The sequence below is a fragment of the Hyalella azteca genome, unplaced genomic scaffold, assembly GCF_000764305.2.
Source record: "Hyalella azteca isolate HAZT.00-mixed unplaced genomic scaffold, Hazt_2.0.2 contig10944, whole genome shotgun sequence".
NCBI lineage: Eukaryota > Metazoa > Arthropoda > Malacostraca > Amphipoda > Hyalellidae > Hyalella > Hyalella azteca.
Window position 1 is genome coordinate 290500 of NW_025940961.1, and position 8356 is coordinate 298855.

Below are 8356 nucleotides of genomic sequence, written 5' to 3' on the forward strand. Positions count from 1 at the left end.
TATAATATTCTGAGTATATATTACAATAACACGGTAGGTATAGTCGATATAACATAAATAACACGATAGGCATGTGCGATATGAAATGGTGCCCATTATATGTTACAATAGCACAATGGGTACGGGTCAATATATCACTGTTTATAGTGATCAAAATTACATGGTGCGTGTAAAAACAGTAGCAAATTTTACTTCGATCAAAATTATTGGGGCATGTAGATCAAAATATAACTTTCTTCAAGTTGTGATACCGGTATCGTACACCAACAGGAAGTGCAGAATTCTTTTGATCGAGTTCACAGTTTCATCCATTTTTGCTTCTTTTGATCTTCATTCTTTAATCTTTATTTAATTTTTATCAGCAGGGTTTCTTTTAAACACTTTTCGCCTAATTATATTTGTATTAATTTGATTTATAACAATTGGGTTTATTCAAATTGAGTCTTTTTTAATTAATAAGAGGAAAAAATAGCGCAGCTGAAAAGTTCTCGCGTTTACCAATTTTTTGCTCGGATTTGTGACTCATTTAATAAATTGAAAATTCTCTCAAAATTGAAATTTATTTCAGTGCATATAAAATATCTTTGATTGAAGCTTTTCCAAGTGAATTCCACTCTTGTGCAATGAATATGATTTGTTAATAATGAATATTTTATTTTTATAATCTTATAAAATAATACCCCACCAAACATATATAACGTTGAAATAAAATAGATTATACATTGTTTCAACGAACGGAATCAACACGTATACATGATCAACATTGCTTCAACTTCATTTTCCTGGAATAATGAGAAATTTAATAAGGAAAAATAAAACTTATAATAACTTATACGTTGTTTTAACGAACATAATCAACACGTATACATGATCAACATTGCTTCAACTTCATTTTCCAGGAATAAAGAGAATTTTAATAGGGAAAAATAAAACTTACATTAACTTAATCATAAATGAACGTGCGTCAGTCATTCTGCCGTTAAAGCTGCTCACACCTGTACAACGTCAATGCTGTCTGGTCGTCGAGATTCAACGTGAAGATAACGTAGAATTTGTCACCAGCGTGGAAATCATATGAAAGGGAAGAATTTGGTCAATGCTGTGTATGGTTCGTTCCCGGTAAGCTTAAATCTTCAAATGTTGAAAGCGGTGAGTTGTTAAATGCAGCTATAGGTGATTTTAAACATAACGATTTTATATACATATATAGGTATCTTTTGCAATCCATAGAATAAATAGGATAATTGATGTATTAGTGATTCAATAAGTGTCATTTCGGTAAGCTTAAATCTTCAAATGTTGAAAGCGGTGAGTTGTTAATTACAGGTGATTTTAAACATACAAATTTTAGATACAAATAAAGGTATATTTTTGCAATCAATAGAATAAATAGGATACTTGCTGTAATAATGAGTCAATAAGTGTAATTTGCATGAATTCACAAAATGAATTTATTCCATTCAACCTTGAAATTTATTCAAGTGATGGAAGCTCATGCATGCAGTAGAATTTAGAATTAACGAAATTTCAAATTTCATTTTAAATCTTCATCGGAATTCAATCTAAATGCGCACTATATTCTCTCCGATTTAGTGAAGATTGTTGGTTAGCGTTTTCACTCTGATTGTTCATTACAAAGAATTTCTGAGCATAATAGTCAAAGTTATATTACGGTCAGCCACATAGCATTGTTATTTCAAATTCAAAATAACCGAAACCCTTATGCTGAAAATTGGAAAATGTCTAAACGACAGAAGTGCATTTAATTAATTTGCAATTGTATGGTAATTTTATTTAAATGACAAATGTATCGTATTCAAAAAAATATATATAAACTCTATATAGAGTATATATACCACACCATAATGGCTACCAGCCATAAGGTTGATTCAGAACAGTTAACCATCAATGTGGTTGCAACCACTACGAACTATCTATGTAATTGCAATAGAATTAACAATATTTATGAATAAAACCATATGTAGACTTGCTAATCTGAATACCAAAAAAGAAATATAGGGTAACATGCATGGGGCAGCGAGCCCACTGCGGGTCATGGGCCCATAGCGGGTTTCTCGCTAAGTATGGCAGATATTGGTCCGTGTTCTCTACCGCCGGTCGGCAGTTTCACTGGGATGAAGTGTACGGATTTACGTTTTGCTAAGTGTTTGCGTTATTAAGTTCTTTGCGAATAACTGTTTTAGTCCAGATAAAAATTTTTTTGCCGCTAAATAAAGTTTTTTTCCATTACTATAGATGAAGATTTTGAAATTACTTTGAATTATTTTTTCAAAGTAATATTTATAGGGATAATTTTGAGACCAAGTTTAGACTATTAGCTTTTAAAATAAAATGTTGACACGATATAAATTGAAATGATACCTAGTGGGCAACGGGCCCACGCGTGTCACGGGGCAAAGCGCCCATGGTGAAGTCTTGTGTTATACATCATTAGATTTGTCTCAATGACCTTTTCAAACTATGACTAGCTTTTTGAATTACAAATTACACTTCATATTGCATGATTTTTTGATTTGCCGCCTCAAGGCATCAGGTTTAGTTTCTAGTTATGCGTATTTATGACCACTTTTTGAGTTATTGACTCTTGCCTTGCCAAAAGTTGATTTCAGTCAACACCAATGAGCCAAAAGTTGATGAGAGTTTTTATGGTGTTGGCTGAAATCACGATTAGGTACGAATTCTCTGCACATAATATCTGGATTATGGGCAAAACTGGAACGAAGTTTTTTTCTGATCAACTAAATATATTTTTTCTAGTCAATTTTACATTTTTTCATGTCAAGGACGAATTTTTTATCGCAAAGATATCTTTTTCAAGTCAAGGATATATAATGTTATGTCAATGAAATATTTTTCTTCACGTCAGTGATAGATTTTTTAAGCCAAGAGTATATTTTTTTCAAGTTATGGATATGATTTTTGAGTTGTTAATAAATGAATGAATGTCATACTTTTCATTACATTTTTCTTATTTTTTAACTGTAAAGTGTTGTTTTATCATTTTTAAATAAAAAATATGCAATTGTGGTAAATAGGGACCAAGGGTGGGCGCCTTGCCCCAAGCCCATGGGCCCATTGCCCCAGGGGTGGGGCAATGGGCCCATTTTGACACTTTTTACAAAATAGTGTTTCATTAAAAATTGAATTACTCTATAGGCGTCTAATTCACATCATACATTCCTCATTAATTGCACCTTTAAACAAAACAAAGAACCACCTCGTATCTATTAAAACTTCATCAAAAATTTAGTTTAAAAAAAGTGGGGGGCGCGCTGCCCCACGTTACCCTATAAGGATAACCATTTGATGAGCTAAACCCATGCTGGCAAATGTTTAATTTCGTTATTTCGTTCATATTCATATTATTTACATATTGTACAGTAGAGAAGTAGTCTCTATATTTAATTGGTTCAAATTCAAATTTAAATCCGCCGTTTAACAATGAAAATGACCTGATGTCTGCTAATCTAATTACTGAAACCGAGCAACACAATTAAGACACTAGATTGTGAGTGAGACTTGACATATTGGGACTTGATCCAGTCTGAATATTCAGAGTCCTTGAGTTCCTTATCAGTCCTAATATTTTTTACATCTGAAACAAGGAAATATGCGCGGACCTCATTTTCAGTTTGTCGGCACGAAACTATGCTATTCCTCCCTTATAGTGTATCATATTATGATGAATGAATATAAATTTGACCAAATTCAACAAAATATTAAATATATTTCAAAAATATTATTCCACGGCATTTTGTGTGAGGCCAGCGAGCCAATCTGAACAACTGCCGCAGACGTCTTGCCGATGGCCATGCAACCTGAACATGCATGGGTATCATGTATGATAGGACATCTAAATCCGCTCATACATTGTAATCATGTATAATAGGGCACCTCAACCTGCTCATACATTGTAATCATGTATAATAGGGCACCTCAACCTGCTCATACATTGTAATCATGTATTATGGGGCACCTCAATCCGCTCATACATTGTAATCATGTATGATAGGGCACCTCAACCTGCTCATACATTGTAATCATGTATTATGGGGCATCTTAATTAGTCCTCAGTTGAACTGTCAATTTAACTGCATCTATAATCTCAGTTGTGGGCATGCATGCAGCTGTTTTGCAGTGCCCTGATGGAATTTATGGAACCCTTGATAGATTCTAAAATATTGCAAACTCTTCAAAATGCAAATGACCTTGACTTTGTAAAATTGAAGTCTTTAAGACGAAATTGAGCTCAGATTTATCTAGACTTAAACTGAGCCAAAGAGTTGGCTTTAATTATGCGCCCATATTTCTCATCATTATCTATTATTATGCCCACTCCACACAAATTTCGTATTTATCGAAGCTCTATTCCTAGGTAAAAATAAACTTTCCAGACATAAGAATGGAATTCGACTCGGTCGGCAAGCTTGAACTGCTCATAATATTGTTCACTTATGCCCGGCCCTCGGTCAGCCACAAGCGGTCGTTTCTGTGGCGTCCTTATCAGAAATTTATCTCTGGTCGATAGCGTAGAATGGAATTCATTTTTGTTGATCATTTCCAAATTACCAGAACTTTTAAAGATCCCTTTACGATTTTTCTTGCATATGTCACATGGCAAAACTTTGGCTTGATGAGCATTGATATGCTTAAGAAGCATTGACTGATCGATACGTAAATAGGATGCAATATAGAATAGAATAGAATATAATATAATATAATATAATATGATATAATATAATATAATATAATATAATATAATATAATAGAATAGAATAGAATAGAATAGAATAGAATAGAATAGAATAGAATAGAATAGGAATAGACTAAAGAAATGGAATATATATCCTATTAATGTATCCTATAAGTATTATGAACTTATTTAAACAAATATTGCATTAATCGTTGCTTCTTAAAACTTGAAAATGAGGATTGCTGCATTCGAAACTTTGTTAGTAGATTAACTCTCTCCTACTCTAAATCTTACTCTCTCTCTCCTACTCTAAACCAGTCTTTCGCTTTCGAACTTGACAGATTTTTATCAGGATAGTGAGTATATAAATTTAGAAATCTCAACTAAAAATTTTTGCCGTTTGTGAATGAACTAAAAAGATTTTAACAACAAAATATTAGTAAAATTCATATTTATTTACTTTCCGGATTTGCTTTCCCTTTCTAATACTATGCGTTCCCAACAAGAACGACTTGAATGATAAAAGTAAAAATAGGGATGATCAAATAAGGCGTAAAAATAGGGATGATAAAATAATGCGTAAAAATAGGGATGACAAAATAATGCGTAAAAATAGGGATGATAAAATAATGCGTAAAAATATTGATGACAAAATAATGCGTAAAAATAGGGATGACAAAATAATGCGTAAAAATAGGGATGACAAAATAATGCGTAAAAACAGGGATGACAAAATAATACATGATAAGAAAGTACGAGCGTGTCGGAGCGTACTTGAGAGATTAAAGAGCGCGTAAAAAGAGATTAAGATCAGGGGCCATATACTTTCAAAACTCGCTAAGTGAACGTAAGTACTTACGCTCTATTTTCTTGTCTATGATTGGTGGATTTTGCTTGAAAGGCCGTCAATGATTGGCTGATGAACTTACGATCTCTTAACTTTTTTTGAAAGTATAGTGAACGTAAGTACTTACGCTTTATTTTCTTGTCTATGATTGGTGGATTTTGCTTGAAAGGCCGTCAATGATTGGCTGATGAACTTACGATCTCTTAACTTTTTTTGAAAGTATAGGCCTAGATACGAAAGGTTAAGAGCATGCAGGTATGTTAAGAGATGCATGTTGTATGAGAGAAACTGGGCCATAAGGCTAACTATATAAAAGAAACAGCATAAAAAGATTAAGTAGGAGAGCTGTGCGGAGGTAAAAATCAAACTGGGTTTTGATACGTGGCATCAAGCCTTTAGAGTGATAATTATATACGTGGTATCAAGCCATTAGGGTGATAATTAAACAGGTGGTAGCAAGCCATTAGAGTCATAATTAAACACCCGGTATCAAGCCATTAGAGTCATAATTAAACACCCGGTATCAAGCCATTAGAGTGATAATTAAACACCCGGTATCAAGCCATTAGAGTGAAAATTAAACACGTGGTATCACGCCGTTAGAGTGATAATTAAACACCCGGTATCAAGCCGTTAGAGTGATAATTAAACACGTGGTATCAAGCCATTAGAGTGATAATTAAACACGTGGTATCAAGCCATTATAGTGATGAGTAAACACTTGGCATCTAGCCATTAGAGTGATAATTAAACACTTGGCATCTAGCCATTAGAGTGATAATTAAACACGTGGTATCAAGCCAATAGAGTGATAATTAAACACTTGGTATCAAGCCATTAGAGTGATAATCAAATGAATTGGCGCAGTAGCGCTAAAATACAACAATGGGCTAATAACTGCTCACTCGAAATAAGGCAGGGATTAGCATGATGTTTCATAAGCAATAAAATTGGTATTATTATTGAGACAAATCTGTCGTAATTCAGCAGCGATTAACATATTGCCTCTTAACAAGAGACTGAAGACAAACGTAAGTGCATTAACGGCCTTCAATTTCTACCAGTCCATTTGTATTCATCGGTATTCTGCAGATACGTTTTAGCACCTAAGGTATCATCTACTTAAACAATCTTCTCATTTTGCCATCATCTCATTTAGCACTCATTACTTGTCTTTAATTATAACATCTAGCACAAGTAACTTCTTCTCAGTCATCACATTTAGCACTCAATGCTTTTCATCTTTCATCTCATTTAGCATTCGCTCCTCCTTCTCAATCCTTACATTTAACGCTCTTTACATTTTCTATTTCACTCCGTTTAGCACTAATTGTTGCTCAGTCTCTTTCATCACATTTAGCACTTTCCAATATGTTCTATCATCAAATTTGGCTCTTTTTGAATTAGAATGTATTCTTCGAATTCAAATTCATCACATTTTTCTATTTTTGAATTAAAATGTATTCTCCAAATTCAAATTAATAACACTGTGCTCCTTTTGAATTTAAATGTATTCTTTGAATTCAAATTCATCACATTTTGCTCTTTATGAATTAGAATGAATATATCGAATTCAGAGCGGGAATCGTTTTTAGAACCTTACTCATTAGGTGCTCGGTTGTGAATAGGTCCACGGTTTATGCACTCAACATTTCAGTACCTCGTTGAGGGAAAGGAGACAAGGACCAACGAAGGATATAAACTTAAGAAGAATATATGAACATATAATTTTTCGTAAACATATATATAGATATATATGAAGGTATATTTAAGAATACTTGCAGGCCTACGTTAGGTGAATCGTTTGTTCCAAGCAATTTTTCACACATCTAGCGTATTTTTGATGCACTATTTTTTGTACTTACATATATGCAGTAATAGCGTCGTAATAAAATTATAAAAATGATTATACGATATTCATAAAACAAGCATTGGTAATCAAATTCTTCCCAAAATATTTAGAAAAAATCTTCGTATCCTTAATATAAAAATTGGACAGGAATTATTTACGACTGCGTTGTTTAGCAGCTATTTATTTTGCGGCAGCCGTGCGTCGTGCCAGCAAATATCGCTGAATGTGTGTGTAGATTGTTGCTGTTGCCGCAAATAAATTACTTCTCGGATGATCAATCACAACCGCAGCTCCTACCAGGAAATGAAAGTATTTTTTTTCTGGAACTCGAGGAGGAAGTTTGTTTCTTGCTTGGACTTGAGATCCAAGTTTTAAGATGAAAATAGAATCAAATATTCCTATGAATTCTTATACTTTTTCTTTCAATAATTTTTTCAAAGAAGCAAAGTTTGTAACTTAAATATTTATTTTGAATCTGGGATTATTTTCAGCTCGAAATTTTGCTTTGTTTTCTTGGTTTATCGTGTTTCTGCTTGAACAAGTATTAAATACAAATGATAGTAATTTCTTATTGATAGTAATTCTGTTCGATGGAATCGGTTCATCAAAATATGAATATTCTACACATTAACAAATTCGTCGTTTCGTCTGAGAGAAATATATCAGCTATGTCTTCGTAACAACGCTTAAGAGATAATAAATATAACTATCTAAAAATATCCAATAATTCATCAATCCGCGTTGTTCTTAATATAAATCAGTAACATTCATCTGTTGGTCAAATGGTTGCTACCTCTTTTTTGACAAGACATGTCACGCTTCAAATCTAAGACTTGTTAGTTGCGATTAATAGTAAATAAACTAACAAACATTCCTCTTACAATGTGGCATTTAAAAATTGTCCCCATGCAGTGTGGAAGAAATTTTCAGGTGGCCAACTTCA